The sequence below is a fragment of the Aotus nancymaae genome, unplaced genomic scaffold, assembly GCF_030222135.1.
Source record: "Aotus nancymaae isolate 86718 unplaced genomic scaffold, 86718_ANA_hifiasm-v0.15.2.pri h1tg000003l, whole genome shotgun sequence".
Lineage (NCBI taxonomy): Eukaryota > Metazoa > Chordata > Mammalia > Primates > Aotidae > Aotus > Aotus nancymaae.
The window spans coordinates 30,682,647-30,702,055 of NW_026988414.1; the positions used below are offsets into that span (position 1 = coordinate 30,682,647).

The window sequence follows — 19,409 nt, forward strand, 5'->3', positions numbered from 1 at the left end:
GATCAATGATGTTGAACTTTTTTTCATGATTGTTGGTCTCATGTATGTCTTCTTTTGAGAAGTGTCTTTTCATGTCCTTTGCCTACTTTTTAATGGGGTTGTTTTTTCTCTTGTAAATTTGTGTAAGTTTCTCATAAATACTGGATATTAGAACTTTTTCAGATGCATAGCTTGCAAAAATGTTTTCCCATTCTGTAGATTGTCTGTTTATTCTGTTGATAGTTTCTTTCACTGTGCAGGAACTCTTTGTTTTAATTAGCTCCAACTTGTCATGTTTTGCTTTTGTTGTCTTTATCATGAAATCTTTGCCCACGCCTATGTCCTGAATGATTCAATGTGAAAATTTAATCTATTCACATTTACTGTGATTGAAGATACATTGGAACCATTGAAACCATTTGTACAATATACAGTGAGGTCCCTTCCTTAATCTATTCACACTTATTGTGATTGAAGATACAATATATAGTGAGGTCCTTTCCTTAATCAATTCACATTTATTGTGATTAAAGATACATTGGAACCATTTGGAACTATTTGTACGATATATAGTGAGGTCCCTTTCTACTTACTATTCCTGACATTGGCCATTTGTATCTTCCTTTTTAAAAATCAGTCTTTCCAAAGGTTTCTCTATTTTAGTAGTTTTTTCAAAAAAAACTTTTGGCCTTTTTATTCTTTTATTGTTAACTTTTATTTTATTAATCTTTGTTACTACATCCTGCTAATTTCTTAGAGCTTAATTCACTGCGTTTTTCTTACTTTCAAAAGGTAGATGTTTAATGCATGATTTTCAGCATATACCTATATGTATATGCTCTCTCTATATATGTATAGTTATTTTTATATTTTTAATTTTTCAGATTGACAGATTAAATTGTATATATTGTATACTGCATGACATTCTGAAACATACATACATTGCAAAATGGACAAACCAAGTCAAGCAATATATGCACCACCTCACACTGTTGTCATTTTTGTGGTAAGAACGTTTTAAACCTTAGTATTTTTTAAGAATACGATGTATCGCTATTTATTATAGCGATGTTATGTTGTATAATATAGCTCTTGAATTTATTCTATCTAACTGAAATTTCTTTTGATTTTACCGTGTTTACTTGGAGATTTTCCCCTTTTTTAAAATTTATTTTAGAATTGACTAACCAAATTTTGTTTTATTTTTCTTTTCTTTAATGGTTTTATGGTCTTCTATGTTCCCTTTGATGGCTACACTTAAAGTTTTATTTGAATTTATTTATTTCCCTCAATATCTAGGGTTAGTATTATAATCTCTTCTTCAATTAAACAACAACATCATATTTTTCCTTCTCTTTCTCTGTACCCTGCCACTTCCTTTGCTAGCTCCATGTTGTTGCTTATTTTTCACTATACATTGACAACTACATAGTCGTAACAATATGAATTTATTATTATTTGTTTTATTGTGCACCACCTTTTTTATTCCCGTGTGTTCTTTTTGGATTGTATCTGTTTTATTGGCATATCCTCAGTTGCTATTTCAAGGGGGTTCTCTGAGTAATTATATTTTTGAGGGTGCATGTTAGAGAAACAACTTAACTTTTCCACTTATATGCAAATTTAGCTGAAGTGGAATTCTTGAGTCAAAATTATTTTCCTTAAGAATGGAAATGATACTAAAGTTTATTGCTACTAAAGTTATTATCATTTACTTGAATCCTAGAAGACATTACTGGCAGTATTACTATTCATATATAAAAGCAAATGAGAGTGTGAGGGATATTTTCATTATCTTCTGGAATCTAGAAAAGTCTTATAAAAATCCATTTTTTTGTACCTTTGTGAAGAAATATTTTTTACCCTCTGGAAGTTTTTAGGATTTTAACTATTGTCCTGAAATTTAGTATGGTTTTTAAAAATCATTTATTCTACTTGTTTCTTGGAGACACTTTTCTACTTAAATGTTTTGGTTTTGTTCAGCTACATAGAAATGCTCTTTTATCTTTCTTCTGTTAAATGACCTCCATTCTCTCTTTGTCTCATTCTGAAATAGCTTTTCAGGCACATATGTGTGTCTTCTCCTCTACAGTTTCTCTCAAATCTCTTTCAGTCTGTCTTTTATAAAAATATGTCATTGCATTCAAGGTTTACCCAGGTAATCCAGGATAAACTCTCACTTTTAAGATCTTTCACTTAATCAAACATTTTGCCAAATAAAGTAAAATGCACTTGCTTAATAAGATAGTACTCATAGTTTCCAGGCATTAATAAGTAAATTAATTTTGCAGGGAAGGACATGTTTTCAGCATACTGCAACAAGGCAATCATAGTCCAAAATAGAATACATTCCAGATCACATTTACTTTTCTTTGGATTAAAATTTGTTGACTCATTGGATTATCTAGACTGACTCTTAGGTTCAGTTCAACAAATGCTCAGTCTTTAAAATTGGTATTACAGCATTTAATTCTTATCTATTTCATTGGCATATGGGGAAATAAAATGAGCTATGATATATAAAGCATTTTCTGATGGTATCATGGAAAGAATAGAGGACCTATAGTTTACATTCTAGGTTCTAGAATCAGACATTGGAATTATAGCCAGAGTCTTGCCACTTAACAACTTAGTGACCTTGGTCTCTTCATTTATAAAGTAAAGGTAAGACATCTATTTTTACAAGTTTGTTGTCATAATTAAATGAGAATTCATATAAAAATGACTGACATGCTGCCTGCTGCCTGGTTCACAGCAAATAAGATCCATCTTCCTCTTTCTGCTCTGCTAAGAAAAGGTTTTGTACACACTCTGTATTGCTAAAAGATGTTAAGATGCAGATAAGCTTAGATCAGCAGTTTTTATTTTAAGCAAGCAAGACAAACATAGATAATAACTATTTAAATAATTAATAGGCTGGAACAAACTATTCACTGATGCTATGCATGAAAAATAAGAATTCTCTGCCAGGACCTAATTCATGTCCTTGGTCAATACATTTTTCCTCCTCTTTGTTTCAGGGAAAATTAACAGTATTGTACAAAAAAAAAGCCTAGGCAGGGCCTAGAAAAGTATAAACAAGTAAATTGTACTTATTGCTACTAAAGTTATTATCATTTACTTGAATTCTAGAAGACATTACTAGGGGTATTACTATTCATATATAAAAGCAAATGAGAGTGTGATTCAAAGGACTAATAAATTACTCTAAGTTCACTCCATAGTAGTTCTATTTCCCTTTATATTTCTGGCTAAATGGCTCCATTCATTTGTTCTCCGGACTGATAATATCAAGACTGTGGATCTAACTTCGAGGTGGCCTTTTTACTCATAGCCTCTGACAGGATCACAAACTGAAACCCTGGTATGAGGCAGAGCACTCATAAATGGGGGCTTTTGACCAAAAGGAAGGCTTGATGAGGACCTGTTTATATTTAAAATAAACTCCTTCTTAGCTTCTACCATTTAAGTGGTGGCGTTTTTCACAGCATAAAGACTGAATGGTATGTTCCAAGGTAAGTGGGTTTTAGTTAAACAACTTATACATATTGAGGATCTAGGAGGTAAAGATTGATTAAAGATTTAAACATGAGGCCTAACATCTTAAAAACTCTAGAAGAAAATACAGGGAGTACCATTCAGGACATAGGCATAGGCAAGGACTTCATGACTAAAACACCAAAAGCATTGGCAACAAAAGCCAAAATAGACAAATGGGATCTAATTAAACTTAAGAGCTTCTGCACAGCAAAATAAACTATCAATAGACTGAACTGGCAACCAACAGAATAGGAAAAACTTTTGTAATCTAACTGTCTGACAAAGGGCTACTATCCAGAATCTACAGAGAACTTAAACAAATTTACAAGAAGAAAACAAACAACCCCATCAAAAGTAGGCAAAGGATCTAAACAGACACTTTGCAAAAGAAGACATTTATGCAGCCAACAAACATGAAAAAAAAGCTGATCATCACTGGTCATTAGAGAAATGCAAATCAAAACCACATTGAGATACCACCTCACATCAGTTAGAATGGCAATCATTAAAAAATCAGGAGACAACAGATTCTGGAGAGGATGTGGAGAAATAGGAATGCTTTTACACTGTTGGTGGGAGTGCAAATTAATTCAACCATTGTGGAAGACAGTGTGGTGATCAAGGATCTAGAAATAGAAATACCATTTGACCCAGCAATCCCATCACTGGGTATATACCCAAAGGATTATAAATCATTCTATTATAAAGATACAGGTACACATATGTTTATTACAGCACTGTTTACAATAGCAAAGACCTGGGAACCAACCCAAATGTCCATCAATAATAGATTGAATAAAGAAAATGTGGCACGTATACACAACATGATGCTATGCAGCCATAAAAAAGGATGAGTTCATGTCCTTTGCAGGGACATGGATGAAGCTGGAAACCATCATTATCAGCAAACTGACACAAGAACAGAAAACCAAACACCACATGTTCTCACTCATAAGTGGGTGTTCAACAACGGGAACACACGGACACAGGGAGGGGAACATCACACACCAGAGCCTGGGGGGTAGGGAGCTAGGGGAGGAATAGTGGGTGGGGGGGATTAGGGAGGGATAGCATTAGGATAAATACCTAATGTAGATGACGGGGCAATGGATGTAGCAAACAGCACGTGTATACCTATGTAACAAACCTGCATGATCTGTACATGTACCCCAGAACTTAAAGTATAATAATAATAATAAAAAACTCTTCTCTTTATACATTACCCAGTCTCAGGTATTTTTTAAAACAATGCAAGAGCAGTCTAACTCAGTAACGTTCATGTTTCTCCCTCTTGCTCTTCATGTCACCATTTTGTGCCTACAAAAGTGAAATAGTGCCTGTCACTATTGCCACTTTGTGAATTTATATGTAATGAGACTTATTCAGCTTCAGGTCTTATGGATAGACTTCTTTTTCTTAAGTAGCAATATTTACTTTCGGATTTTATAAGTTGTAATCTCATCTGACAAACAGCAGGATGAAAATAACTAGGGCTGGATAAATAAATGAGTTAATTATGGACTTTCTTATTTCAAAGAAACATTAAATCATAAGGATTATGCAGAGTTGGGTAATTGTTCTTGATTTTAATTATTGGAATATAGCATTTATAAAACTGGTACCTTGTTTGTTTGCATAAATCAGGTGCAAGCCAAGTGAGCAGTATTGGTCCCAGCCTAATTCTCCATCTCTGCATTCCTCCTCCTGCCAATCCATGGATCTCCTTTTACTCCCCCTGCATTGTCAGCTCCACCCCCAGGTAAGAGGAGTGCTGCTATAACAAATTGCCACAAATGACACAAATGTATTACCTTACAAATCTGGAGGTCGGAAGTACTAAATGAGTCCCAGTGAGTAAAATCAGGCCGTACTCCTTTCTAGAGGCACTAGAAGAGATTCCGTTTTCTTGAATATTCCAATTTCTAGAGGCTGCCTGCATTTCTCATCTCATAGCCCACTTCCATCTTCAAAGCCAGCAATGACTGATCAAGTCTCTCTCACATTGCATAATTCTGGTCTCTGCTTCCATAGTCTCGTCTCCCTATCTGACTCTAACTCTCTCGTCTGCCTTCCTCTTCTTTTAAATACATTTGTGATTCTATTGCACTCACCTGTGTAATTTAGGTAACCTCCTTGTCTTCAGGTCCACTGATTAGCTACCTTAATTCCATCTGCAACCTTTGCCACATTACAACATGTTGACAGGTTCCTGGGGTTAGAATTTGGACATCTTTGGATAGGGCATTATTCTGCCTACCACACAAGAAGTAACCCCAAACTGCAGCAGAAGTCACCTCTCATTTCCTTCACCTACCATCACCCCTTAGGAAGCAGGTGTCTACTATTCTGGCTGCTAATCTGATCCTGGCATCATGGCCAATAATCCACTCAATAAAACCTTCCAAAAAAGGACAGGATTCTAAGCCTGTTTTGCAAATACAGGAACATTCAGCCATGCCCAGGTGTTTACATGCTATCTATGTCTGCTCTCATACCACAATAGCAGACTTGAGTGTGAAGCCTGCAAAGTCTAAAATATTTATCATCTGGTCCTTCTGCTATACAGAGGTGCTCCCTTTTGGATTTATTCTTATCTTTAGATTGTAGCTTTTCATTGTCTCTACTGAAAACCAAGAATGTAGAGCAAGGCCTCTCCCCATTGGTGGACTCCCTACTGGGGTCTCTGAATTTCTCATGCCATAAGCCCTGTTAGTCTGCCACAAGTTCAGATCAATTTCTCAACCTCTAGGCTGACACTTTCAGAATCAGCAAACTGTCTTGAGAAAAGAAGTGACAAATGCGAGGTTAGCTTCTTTCCCCGATTTCTTTTCCTGCAAATCCCTTCTATTTTAGTAGTCCTCCAATGCCTTCAAACATACGTTGTTTTACTTTGTCTAGCTTTTCTAGTTGTTCTCAGTAATAGGATTGATCCAAGCAATCTGGTCTACTATTGCCAGAAGTATATTTTTAATGCTGGTGTTATATTTTTGTTGCCTCCAAGTCCTTGTTATAGTATCCATATTCCTTTATATTTTATTCTGCTGTCTTTGGCGTTTATCTTATGATTTCTTTATGGCTTTTATAATTTCCTGGGAACTATGTTTCCTTGCTTCCTAAGTAGCTGGGATTACAGGCACATGCCACCATGCCCAGCTAATTTCTGTATTTTTAGTAGAGATGGAGTTTCACTATGTTGGGTCAGGATGGCTTCAAACTCCTGACCTTGTGATCCACCCACCTCAGCCTCTCAAAGTGCTGGGCACCTCGCCCGGCCTGTTTTCTTGCTTTCTAATGAGGAAGCTAGGTCTTCGGAAATATTCTGAATTCTACAGCTAATTATTTCTCAGGTAAACTTATCTTTATTCAGAATAACATTTTTTCCCTTTGTTGTACACTGATTTACTAGAGTCCTCACTTACTTAGTTTTGTCTCTTTTTATCCATCTTCCAACTAAGCAAAGTTAGACTTGGTTGCTTTTAGTCTCCCTTATCAGCTCAACAATACATTCAATTATTAGTTTTGTCCTCAACTAAAGGAAAAATAGATGCATTATTTCCATTCAAAATTTTCCCACAGTTTCTTCCATCTTCTGGTGTATCGTGCATCATTGCTCTATTCAAGTGAAATATCCTATTCTCACTGCTCATTCTGATTCTGAATTGAATGAGTTCTTAACATTTTTTCTCTTAAAGCATTTACTGCAATGAAAGTTCTTATATCTCTCATTTTTGATATTTTTCCAGTTTCCTTTAATGAATAGATAGGCAAAAGTGAGGTACAGTGTTTTTGCCATTCCGTGGAGAAGCACTGATAATCAGAGACAACTGGTAAGTTTTCTCTGCCTCCAGAGATGTACACAATTTCTTAATTTCTCAGATTGAGTCTGTTTCAAGAGGTGAAGCCTGGATAGGTTCTTCTCTAGTCCAGCACTAAATACATTTGGAAATCTCTCTCACTTTCTTGTATTATATTTCCCATAAATCTTCATTTTTTTAATGTTGCCTTGAAATATACCTTATATAATTATAGTCCTGTTTAGGGAACATATTTAGGAATTGTGAATTAAAGGTCAGCGTCTGCTACCAGTAACAATTCTGTAGAATTTAATCCTGCAATTATCCAGGGACTGGGTCATTCCCTTCATTCCATAGAGTTAAATGCTTTTCATAAATATTCTACTAGGGGTGTCCAGATTCAAAGGAATGACATGGTTTGTGATATGAGTCATAAAAATGTAAATAGGTATCAATGTAAGTACTTGGCATAAATTCAACTTAATTTTCTTAAAAATTACTGATTTGTGATTTGATATCCAGGAATTTAGTACAGTCAAGGATTTCTTCTTGTTTTACGAGAAGTACTAATGAGTTTCAACTTGCACTTTGATATTCGGGTGTCTAATAGATAAACCATGTTGTACAATGGAGTCAGAAGACCTGGATCTGTGCCTGTAACTCTGTGTCCTGGAGCAAAGCACATATCTCTGAATCTCTTGGTCCTCTTCCATAAAATGAGAATGATGATGATCCAATCTTACCTATTTCCCATGTTCATTGAGAGAATAAATTGATACATGATATGGAAGAACTTTTATAAAGTATTAAGCCCTTTTTATACTTATTTTTGAAACTATTTCAGAATGAAAACTGAGAGCTACTCTTTGACAAGGTTAAATTTGAATGATTAATACCCCTGTTAATCTCTAATTAGTCATTCATTCTAGAATTGACATAGAAAATATTTAATACTTATTTTCTCTGTGATAAGAGTGTTCCAGGGTAAAGAAAGAAGCCTATGAGAAATGAAGCTAGGTTAAACTTTAAAGGTATTTTTCAGAAGTGTAAACCCATCCACTCTTCCCCTGGTAACATGTCAGACATCAACTATTAGCACATTTCTCAGGTGCCTGAGATCTACTCTGAATCTCTGAGAAACTTGGGGAAAGTTGAGACCAAAACTTTAAAACAAAAAACAAAATAACTAAGAGCGAAAACCATAAGAAATTGACTTCAGATGTTTATTTTCAAAGGAATTTCATGTTAGGCATCACTCTATGTTAGAGATTTATTTTTTTCCTACCAGAGAATTAGAAATATGTATTCTTTCCACCAATGAAAAATACTCAACCCTGAAAATACAGTCCATGGTTAAAGCCAGAGAAGGGCAGATTACAGTGGAAGATTAGCTCACTAGAATTAAGAATTTTTTTGATGTCTTTCAGTAGGAAACATCATTATCTCAGGTGTGAGACTTTAATAATTTGCATACACAGAAAACAGGATGGAGGGTATTCCTGTAAAGGCTGCTGTTATAATGATAGCATCAAAACTAAAAGACGTGCCCGATTGATTTCTTCTAATAACATTGTGAAAATTATAGTGAGTAGATTATTATGTTGAAACATGATTTCATTTATAATATGATTTTTAAAATGTAGTATAACCCTATTCTATCAAGAAATGTGAGAAATTATCTTTAATTACTACAAAATTATAAATTTTTACACAGTTTTTACTAGTATTAGTAACTGTAAACTTGCTTAGCTCTAGGGTTACAGCTATAAAAATTGCAATAAAAATTTGTAAGTTCTGTTTTTCCTCCTAAATTTCATTATGTACATATAGAATATTCGTTTGATCCTACAAATAAAATGATTATTTTTACAAAATTTTTATTGATATATTTTTATTGTTAATGTTATTTGTTATTAGGTGGCTTTCCTGGACATCGATGAATATATGATAAAGATTTAAAATAATTAGAAAGTACAGGATATAGCAAAGAGAAAATACAATGTTACTACCTAGAAATAATTATAGCTTAATTAATATTTTAATTTTTTTAATGTATCTATTCACCTTCATAAATACTATATTTTCAAATTTCTGGTCATAGTTTGTATTTAGTTTTATTTTTACTTAATAATTTGATCATTTTTACTTAAAATTTTATAAGCATTATCCATGTAATTAAATATTCTTCAAAGATTTTTAATTTGAAAGGAACATATTATCATATAAATATGGTACTTACATATTCTAGGCTATTGTTGCACATTTTAGTTTTTTTTTATGTTTTCTGGTTATAAATAATGCCATGACTAGCATTCATACACCTAAATCTTTCCCTCAACTATAATTATTCAACCAAAGATATGAACTCTTTTACAAATATTATACAAATGAACCACCTATTTTGCAGCAAGTTCATACCAATGTTCATTTTTATAACAGGATGTTAGAGTGCCTTTTAAACTATGTATGCCATGCATTAAACATTTTTTAAAGTCTGTATTTGTTAATTGATAGGTGAAAATAGCATGTTATTTTAACATTTATTCCTGAATTATTAATGAAGATAAGCTTTTTAAAAAACCTTTTGAAATGTCTGCTCATGTTCCTTGCTCATTTCATCTATTGTTTCTATTTCTCTAATGATTAGTGATGTTGAGCATTTTTTCATATGCTTGTTAGCACCTGTATGTTTTCTTTTGAGGAGTGTCTGTTCCGGTCCTTTGCTTTTAATCAGGTTGTTAGATTTTGCTTGTTAATTTGTTTAAGTTCCTTATAGATTCTGGACATTAGGCCTTTGTCTGATCCACAGTTTGTAAACATTTCCTCCCATTCTGTAGGTTGTCTATTCTGTTGATGATTTCTTAAGCCCATAACTTTTAAAACAGTTTAATTTTTCTACATTTTTGGACTTAATATTAGTTTCCTATCTCAATGTCAGTTCAATACTCATCTATAGAAACATATAGTTGTTTAGAGTGTTATTTTTAAATACCTAATTCTATATAGTATGAAGTCAAAATAAAACTGTTTTCAATACCCTGCACTGAATAACTTGTACTTCATTATTTATAATATTCATTATATAATAAATTTTTATATATAGTAAGATTTATTTTAGGACTAACTCTATTGTTCGTTTGATGAAGCAGGCTTTTCTTACTCAAACCCCACACTATTGTAATCTCTGTGATTTTGTAATACACTTTAATAATGGTCAGAGAAAGTTCATCTCCTATCACACATATTTTTAATCTAGATTTTTATATTATTTTTTCAAGTTACAAGTGCTTATATTTGAAATGCTATAAAACTACAAATTAGGGGAAAAAAATGATACCTTTAAGATATTTTCTTTGTCTTTTCATACCGAAACTGGTATAATTTTCTACTAATACAAGTATTAATTTAATATCATCAAATAAAGATTTGTAGTTTTCTTTATGTAAACTTTTCTTGTGAAAATTATTACTAAATATTTTCTGATTTTTGTCACTATTGATAATGGGAAATATTACCCCCATTCATACCCTAATTGCTTACTTTTAGTATATAAGGAAGCCATTGATTAAAAAAATACTTATCCTATGTCTGATCTTTCTGCTGAATTATATTTCTTTATTCTAATAATTAGCTTATCTTCTTCCTATATATGTGTGTATATGTAGACCTAGTATCTACAAGTAATACTTTTTCTCCTCCTTTCAAGTATTGTACGTTTTATATCTATTTATTTGTTTATTGAATTGCTATAAATTCAAAAGCTATGGTAAATGGCCATCATGAAAAAGAGGGATAAGTAGCTTTACTTTCCTATCCTCCTACTTGTAGCTTAAATGAAGCTCTAGTGAGAGCTTCTCTGGCCAACACGCTACATAGCTTCCTACAAACCTCTCATTAATTTTCTTTCATTATCCTGTTAATTTTCTTCATAATACTTCTTACATGAAAACTGTATTTATGCAAAATAGAAATTATATAATCTCCTATTCCTTGTATATATTCTACTGTAGTGCTATACTCTAAGTAATGTCGGAGCAGGGATAATGTTGCTTTGCTCCCCTCTGGTATACCCAGCATGTTTCCTAGTCCCTGCTATAGAATTGATTAATAAATAGTGTGTCTGTTTCTGATTTAAGTGGAATGGTCTTTGGTGTTGAATATTTTAAAAAATGATTATATTTATGTTAAAAAATACTTCTATTCCAGCTTTTAGGTTTTTTTATGAAGAATAAATTCTGTGTGTTATTACACAGCATTGCATTTTCAGATTGCACTGAAATTATAACATATTTTCTCAAATCTATTCAGTCTCATTAAACTTATCCAAATTATTGTATAAACAGATTGTCTAATACTATATCATCCTTGAAGTTATCACATGAATCCTATTTGTTTGTGGGTGGACTGCAAATACACTATTGAGTTCAACTTTCTGGCATTTTTCTTGCTTTTTTTGTTTTTTTGCTTTTTGAGACAAGGTCTCATTCTGTCACCCAGACTGGAGTGCAGTGGCGCAATCTTGGCTCACCACTTCTGCCTCCTGGGTTCAAACCATTCTCCTGCCTCAGCCTCCTAAGTAGTTGAAACTACAGGCATGCACCAGTAACACCTGGCTAATATTTGTATTTTTTGTAGAGCCAGGGTTTCACCATATTGGCCAGGCTGGTCTCGACCTTAAATGATCCACCTGCCTCACCCTCCCAAAGTGCTGGTATAACAGGCGTGAGCCACTGCACCCAGCCCTTTCTTGCATTTTATTAAGGATTTGTAGTCAAAAGGAAAATTAACATATATTTTTTTCATTGCTGTTGCAATCTGTCTCATGTTTTCATAGTATTATTAAAGAATAAATATATTGGATACTTTTTCATCTGTTTCACGAATGAAACAGTTTATATGTGATGGGAATGATTTGTGTTTCATAACTTAGAGAAAATTCATTAGCTAAACAGTCTGTAAGTACTTTTAATAAGTAATTATTTTGTGACTTTTATAATTTCTCCTATAAATACAGAACTTTTTTTCAATTTTTCTATTTTTTTCTGAAGTAATTAATGTATGGTCTCATTTTCTTAGTGTAAAATTAGTTTCTGTTCTCTGAAGAATATTCAGTAATATATATAAAAGAAAATGAATATTATCTATAGGCTCACCACCTATAGTTAATTTCTGTGGATATCATATTTCCTTCTAGCCTCTTTCTTACACATTTATTTGTAACTATACACATATTTATATAAAAATTTGGTATCACTTTGTAGATAGATAGATAGTATTTTGTCATGTTTTCAGTTAACACTATATCATGTTCATTTTCTCATATTTTTGAATTTTCTTTGAGAATGGGACTTTTCATGAATGTACAGTATCTGATACCTAAAATAAGTTTCCAATATTTTACTGTAATAATAATTTCATAAGCTTCCTTGATATTTGCTTGTATATCTGTATCCTTAGCATCAATTTTTAGAAATGAAGTTATTTTATATTTAATACCAAAGTGTCTATGCAAATTTAACTTTTACCAAAGTGTTTGAAAGGGCATATTCCACTGAGCAATTTGTAACTTTATATTTATTTTTAAAACCATACCATTTTGAAAGGCAAACTATGCTTCATTGTTTGTTATGTCTTTGATTAATTACTGCAAATTTTTCATACATTTATTTGTAATTTGCCTTTCTATCTTATGAAATGTATTCACCTAATATGACCAGTTTGATTTGTAAATGCTGTATACATACTGGAGATATAAATCTTAGCTTGACCTTCAGAAATTGTAAGCAAATTGCTCAACATTAGTCAATAATGGAGTAAAGCAAAGATTATAACCTATTGTATTTCTGGGTGCTTAATTGATGTTTCTTTACACTACAATAAATTATTAATATTTCCTAGCCATGTGATCTTCAGCAAAATACCTCCCTGGACATTGTTGATTAATTATTATACATATTTTTATATATTTATTTATATTAATGTTATATATGAATCATTATATTTATCAAAATTTTCAAATAAATATTGAATTTTGATTTTTCTCCTGAATATTAAGTAATCTTATGCCAAAATCAAACAAATCTTGATTCTAAGGATATTTACTGATAATCCAGTGATGTCTGCAGATGGGTTTGGCTAAGCTTTTCGAGCTTTTGTATTATAGGTTTCTGAGAATAGGATACCTTCCTTCCAACCACATCATCACTGAAGCTTAAGCACCTTATTTTTCCTGTTCAGTGTTGAATACTTTAAATATATTATGGCAATTATAATTCGTTTGTGCCATAATGTATATATATATTTGTGAATAAAACCTTGCCATTAACAAAACCCATTGAAAACAAATTCCATGTCTACTTGTGACTTATCTTCCCTGAGTCCTCAAATATCTAGAAATATTATTTGCATTTATCCTTGTCATATTTTAATATTTCATTGCCAATGTTGAGTGTAGAAAGAGGTGGAAAAGGAGAGTAAATGATAATTGTGAAGTTGATCGCTGGATGAATTAGTAGATGCTAGAAGAAGGCTGTGCAAAAGAAGCTTGAAATAAAGAAGCAGTGGTGTTTGAGAAAATAAGTCACTGGTGAGTCTGTCTTTTTCTTTTTTTCTTTCCTATTCTTCAGCCTGAAAAATTTGACTTGCTGGCAAGTATAATAGCTATTATGATTCCTGGCCTTCAATCTCAGAGTGGTGTGAAGCAGTGAGAGAATAACTGAAATTGCAGAGTCCTAAGGAAGATTTGATCTAGCAAAATTAACCTTAAGAAGCTTTCTTCTTAAAGTTGGTGTCTTCAGGGATGGGTGATCCATAAAATTTCTACCTCTTTATCAAAGAGGGGCTAACAGGACTTGATAAGGTAGCCCTGTGAGAAGATTAGGCCTGGTTATGACTATTCTTATTCTCTTACCAACCCCAAGAAACTGGACCCATTTTCAAAATGTTAAGCTTCAGAGAACTGCTTTTAATTTTAGCTCCTCCCTAGGTCCTGTGAAAACTGTCTTCTCTTTATGAGGATATAAGATTATCTGGGGTTGAAACTTGGCTTCAAGTAAGTTGCTGGCCCTACTAATCTTTGGTCATGATTTGAGAATTAAGGTACTGACACAACATCTAATTCCCCATTCCAGGTCTATGAAAAAGTCTAAAAAGCAATGTTGCTCTCATCTAGGACAGTTATTTTTCTACCATGAATGCAAAGAAATAAAAGAAGCAGAAGAAAGAGAGCACACCCATGAAAGAGAATTTCCAGTTAGATCCAGTTCCTTTTGAAGACCAGCTATACTTTTTTGCCCTTACATTCCATGAGAAAAAAACATGCATTCTTTTAACAAATGCTCTTCAAAATAAATTAGCTCTGAAAAGTTTCTGCTAGTTTCAGTCAAAACAACATTGGCTAAAACTAGCCAGAAAAATTTATTCCATATCTACCTACTAGACCCAGCTATGATTCAAACATTCGCTTTTGCAAACATTAAAACTCTGAATATCCTTTTTTCCCCAAGAATACTTCAAGCTACTTTTCTTTCCTAAAACATACAAAAAGCAAAAATTTCCCAATAAACAGCTTCCTATTATATTTATATAATATTTGAAATTGTGACTGTTTTTTAAGAGGCAAAAGGGTCATATTGAGGCATTACATGTTAAAGTGTGAATGACCAATAGTTTTAGTCCCCTAGGGATATTTCTTTTAGAAGTACAAATTTAAATCTGACTTGTAATTATTGTTTTGGAAACATATTTGAGTTCAACACTGAAAGTAGCTAACTTCCTGTATCTTAATTTCCTTAGCCACAAAATAAAGACAAATATATAACTTTCAGATTTGTAAAGACAAATAAGATAGTATTTTTAAACTATATAGCAAAGTTTATAACATTCAAGTCACATCTGTGACTAGTTACATTAATTAATTTATTCAAGAAGGTATTAAATTTGCCTTACAATAGAAGTCTCCTGCTTGGCCTCATATTAAGAATAATCCTCAGGTCATCAGTGAATTTCTTGGCTAAGATTGATTGGCCTCACAGCAGAGTGGAAAAATAAAACCCTACAGTAGAGAATTACAAATACTTGGCACAAGTGTCACCAATCCTAGCTTCTGTGTCTATAGCAGACATTGCTAATAGATCCCTGCACTCTTTCTCATCAACCAGAGACTTAGAGTTTTCAACACAGCAAGTCCAGGCAGCCATTCTTGACCAATCAGAGCTCACATCAAGATTAAAGCATGTTTCTATTAATAGCCTAGGACAAAGGTCAGCAAACATTTTTTGTAAAGGGCTAGAAGATTGTTTTGTTTTGTTTTTTGCAGGCCATATGGTCTCTGTTGCAGCTACTCAACTTTGTCTTCATAGTACGAAAACAGCCACAGACAATGTGTCAATGAATCAGATTGCCTGTATTCCAATAAAACCATATTTACAAAAATAGGCAATAGATGGCTTGAAACTTCCCAACCCTAGGTTTAGAGGCTCTCTAAAGTCAAGGGGAGTCATGATAGTGGCAAATACTGCTGAAGTCATTTCAGGAGAGTTTGCAAAAGAGATGTTTTAGCAGCCTGGCAAGATGAGGGACATAAAAATAGTCCTTAGACCTGGGGAATTCCCTTGCTCAATTTTTCCTGAAATCCTGTTGATTGAAGTTTTCTCTCAACTCTCAGAGATTGCAGAGGGCGCTGTGCCCCATTTCTCTTGGGTCTTAGCTGCTGCCATGGTTCTGTCCCTGGTATTTTTGTTCCTGTTAAAATTCACCAGCTGATGTTTCCTATCCAGACCACTTACTAGGAGTCCAGTTATGTTATACTACAGTACTAGTTTTAGCCCTGAGTTTGAGGTTCCTTCATACTTACACTCACAATTCAAAAGATCATTGGCGATTCCTATTCCCTCAGCACTTAAAGTTAACCCTGCAGTGTTCCTTACCCTATGGAGTTACAGATAAGCAATACTAGAACCTTCTACTATCTCTTGGATAATTCTCATATTGAGTCCATTGTTTTATTGTCTTTAATAGAAATATGAATGGTTGAGGGTATGGCCCTAAGCAAGTCATTTTACCTTTTAGAGCCACAGTTCCTCATTCACAAAACAGAGGTGATAATATCACTTTGCTACATACTTCAAGAAGTTATACGAGGCTCAACAGATACATTTTTTTAACTAAGGCTCAGAAACATTATCCATTAAAACCCCTTTAAAACCAGCTTTAACACTGCCATTAACTCCCACCCACATTACTATAATTACTCACATCCTGTGACAAACATCAGGGTTAATATTAGAGGAATAAGTGTATTCCCTAAATCAAAGATGTTTGGCCCCATGAGTGTCCTCCTACCTTCATTCATCAGCCTTGTGCACCAGAGAGCATGTAAAGGTCTCCAGGTGGATCCTGGCTTTCATTTCCTTTTTGGCACCCCAGCATCTGCAATCAGACACATACAAAGTTATATAAATCCTACAAGACTATGCCAAGGAAGGTGATAATAAAACATCCTAAGGCATAATGGACTCAAGTAGTGACTATTGCTGGGAAACATTAAGTAAGAATCATTTACCATAATAGCTTTGACTTGGGCAGAAGAGCCCTTCAAATTCCAACTGAAGTCCTTTTCAAGAAAAATGAGTGACTAATAGCCTTATTGTAAAATCAAAGGTGTTGCTCTCATTCTAAATTCCCTAAACTGCATGGGAAGTGTATATTTGACTTCTTGAATAAATTCAGATATGAGAATACTCCCATAGAACTTTGAAAACATTCATTTCAGAACAATCTGTTTTTTCTTCATATATACATTTACCAAATGATAGTAAATGCCACTGTTTTTGGTGTTAAAATAAATCCATGATGAGATTTTTTCCAAGGTCACTTAGTTCTTTGTGAGTTTCCCCCCCACGAGAAACTCTATTTCTGCCTTTGTAAAATTTACAAATATCTGCTTTTTTTCTTCATGAGGGTATAAAAAGGAACAAATGGAATGATACAAATGTGAGTATTTTGAGGTTGAAAGGTCTACATAGCAAAGTTCTGCAAACTTTTTTTTGTTTTTGAGATGGAGTCTTTCTCTGTTGCCCAGGCTTGAGTGTAGTGGTGCAATCTTGGCTTACTGCAACCTCTGCCTCCCAGGTTCATGCTATTCTCCTGTCTCAGCCTCCTAAGTAGCTGGGACTTCAGGCACATGCCACCATGCCTGGCTATTTTGTATTTTTAGTAGAGATGGGGTTTCACCGTGTTAGCCAGGATGTTCTCCATCTCCTGACCTCATGATCCATCTGCCTCGGCCTCCCAAAGTGCTGGAATTACAAGCATGAGCCACAGCACCCAGCCAGTTCTGCAAACTTATAAAATGATCTCCTATAAGTTAAATAGGAACAATAATTCCCTTTCAAGAAGTGTTTTCCTTGAAATGATTTCTGCAATGAAAAATCTAATAACTCACATTTTCGTTACCTTCTCTTTTCCTCCAAGAGTCTGCTGCCTCTTATTAAACATAGTCTCTGCTTTCAGCAGTTTTACTACCACTCTATTGCCTCCTAAACTAATAAGGTGACCAACTGTGAAAAGCAGGACGTACATCATTCTTACAAAGTGCATAATGTTTACTCTTCACAGAACATGATGGTTATAATTTGCACAGTCCAAAACTGACAGTATATTTGGCTATTTTCCCAACTGGGAAAAAAAAAAATCAAGCTGTTTCTGTTCAGCTGCATGGGTCCAGATGCTGGGTACCTTACATTGCACAACAGCCCCAGTAGTAAATTCAGGACCCACTGTTTTTGTTCAGGAGATTACAAGGGTCCTGCGTTGTTGACGTGGAGGATTTTTCACAGAAATCAGTTTAGATGGGCCAAGTGTAGTGGAGGCCCAGGCAGCATCACTGCTGTTGGAGGGTCAATGGGTCTGTCTCTAGAGAGCCCTCACAGACATGATGAGGGTGCTAACAGCACCTTAGCAGGAACCATCACACAAACTGTCATGGACAGCCTGCGGGTGAGGCTCTTGTCCACAGCTTCATGATTCTGGCCATGAAACATGCCCACTCTAAGAGACCAGGCAGTGTCTCCTACATGAGGACATTCCACTCATGGAGCCCACTGGCCTCCTCCCTAGTCTCCCTCCTCTCTTTCTCTCTACTCTCTAAGCCTAGGCTTCCCAATTCCCCTCTTCCCTTTACTCCCAGGTCAGAGTCTTGTGACTGGTCTCCTACCTTGTTTTCCATTTTTATTGTGTAGGGTTTCACTGTTCCTTTAGGGCTTTACTGGTGGACTTCTGAAATGCTGTTTTCCTCTCCTAGGTCTTGCTCTCAAAGCTTACATCAAAAGCTTTGTCTTTCACAATCATTTCTCTGAACTGGCTGCAAGAGTCCTATTTGGAAGACAAAAATTAAACAGTTTCTCTTTTATAATAATCCAACCATTCTCAAAGTATTGAGTCTCTAGTTGAAATGGGGAAAGGTGATAGATAGGATATGAGCTAACCAGCATATTCCAGTATATTATCTCCTTACATCAGCCAGTGCTCTCTTGAGTTTTCTCTAAAGGGAGGAGACCCAAATTGAGGTGATCTTCTTCTGATTTTCATCTCTTCTGCTCAGTGACTTGCCCACAGACTAAGAAGCCACTTCCCACACATAAGGGGACCAGGAGAGAGCCAAGCAGTCACTGGCAAGGAGCCATTTCCTCTATTACCCAGTGTGTCATGTTAAGAAATATATTGCTGTGAGATACTGTTTTAAGAGTTTTTCTGAAATCATGTCAAGGTGCTAATGGAAGTCATAATGAAAAGTAGACCATAAACGTAACTCTTCTTGAATTAATGAGAAGGCACAGTTCCAAAGTAGGCCAAACTTTAAAAATTATAGTGCAATGAGTACCTTCACACCCCCACAAAAATACTTTACAAAGAGTTATTTGAGCATAGAAAGATTCTGTAAACTGTCCATAGTAATAACAGCAATACCTTTTCTTTCTTAAACACGTACTCTGTACAAGTGCTTCACATATGATGACTCATCTAATTCACCCACAACTCTAAGTGGTAAAATATCTCCCCATCTTACTGATGAAGAAATTGAGACCCAGCAAGATT

The 19,409-nt window shown here is 34.2% G+C and overlaps 1 protein-coding gene across 2 annotated transcripts in view; it reads right to left on the bottom strand.

The window, feature by feature from the left end:
• Positions 1-19,409, bottom strand: part of PLPPR1 (phospholipid phosphatase related 1) — a 626,458-nt gene that overhangs the window by 331,470 nt on the left and 275,579 nt on the right. Inside the window, exons 6-7 of one of the 2 annotated variants that reach the window (XM_064375977.1) lie at positions 18,529-18,686; positions 16,656-16,742 (exon numbers count right to left, since the gene is read on the bottom strand). The gene's annotated coding sequence lies outside the window, so the exon portion shown is untranslated. The remainder of the gene's footprint in view (positions 1-16,655; positions 16,743-18,528; positions 18,687-19,409) is intronic. The other variant, XM_064375981.1, reaches the window with a different exon arrangement.